The sequence below is a fragment of the Protobothrops mucrosquamatus genome, unplaced genomic scaffold, assembly GCF_001527695.2.
Source record: "Protobothrops mucrosquamatus isolate PMUCROS unplaced genomic scaffold, P.Mucros_1.0 scaffold303, whole genome shotgun sequence".
Taxonomy (NCBI): domain Eukaryota; kingdom Metazoa; phylum Chordata; class Lepidosauria; order Squamata; family Viperidae; genus Protobothrops; species Protobothrops mucrosquamatus.
In genome coordinates, this window is record NW_015386645.1 from 36756 (window position 1) to 38180 (window position 1425).

Consider the following 1425-nt stretch of genomic DNA (forward strand, 5'->3'; position numbering starts at 1 on the left):
CGGGACTGGCCTAAGGGATTTTAAAGGGGTTTTAATCACTTTTAATCGGATCAGATTTAAATATTTCTTTTTAATTAATTTTAAATGTGTACTGTATTTTTGTATTTTATCTGATTGTTAGCCGCCCTGAGTCCGTAAGGAGAAGGGCGGGATATAAATGTAATAAAATAAAATAAATAAATAAATAAATAAATAAATAATAAAATATTCCACTCCCCAAATTAATTTCCTTCTCAAGTAATATGAAATACATTTTATATTTCTTAAACCCAGACCCATTGACTTCCCCAAATTGGATAGCCTAATTCTTTTTTCCACAGTTACTTACTGAAGTTAACTTTAATCCTGTTTTTTAAATTCCTTATAAAACTGAACTGTTGATTTCAGATTCAAGGGCACCCACTCTTAAGAATCCTAGAACTGCAATTACTTCTGAACCTCAAAAAGCAACCTGGAATACAAATTGCATTCATTTTAACCCAGAAACTTAACATAAGTTTTCACCACTGAATTATAATGATTGAAATTGCACCTATATATTTAGGCATATTTACTTCAACATAGTGTGATATATTTTGAAAAACATGTAAACCCAACCTGAACAAATTGCACATTCTCTTTCTTATAGTTGTCTGTGGAAATTTTAAATTTCAAAGGCCAAAATTAAACTTTTTCCAGTTTATAGTGTAACCAGAGTATAATTCCTATTACATTTGTGTAAGTTGCTAAGCCATGTCTGATTTTTTGCAATCCCCTGGACCAGAGCATGCAACCCCATGCTTCCTTCACTGTCTCCAGCAGTTTGCCCAAACTCATGTTTGTTGCATTGATGACACCATCTAACCATCTCATCCTCTGCCATCCCCTTCTCTTTTTTCTTTAATCTTTTCCACATCAGGGTATTTTTAAAAGAGACCTCTCTTTTCATTAGGTGGCCAAAGTATTTGAGCTTTAGCTTCAGTATGTGTCCTTCGAAAGAACAGTTAGAGTTGACTTCTTTTAGGATTGACTGATTTGATCTCCTTACAGTCCAAGGGACTCTCAAGAGCCTTCTCCAACACCACAATTCAAAAGCATCAATTCTTTGGCGCTCAGCTTTCCTTATGGTCCAACTCTCACACCCATACATTACACCTGAGGAAACCACAGCTTGGATCTTTGTCAGTAAGACAATGTCTCTGTTTTTTAATATAACTTTAGTAATGACACACATAATTATCTAAAAGGTCTGCATCATTGGTCTAGAGCAGGGGTCTTCAAACTTGGCCCTTTTATGATTTGTGGACTTCAACTCCCAGAATTCCTCAGCCAATCATGCTGGCTGAGGAATTCTGGGAGTTGAAGTCCACAAGTCATAAAAGGGCCAAGTTTGAGGACTCCTGATCTAGAGAAACAATTTATATTCAAAGTACTTTATTTCACATT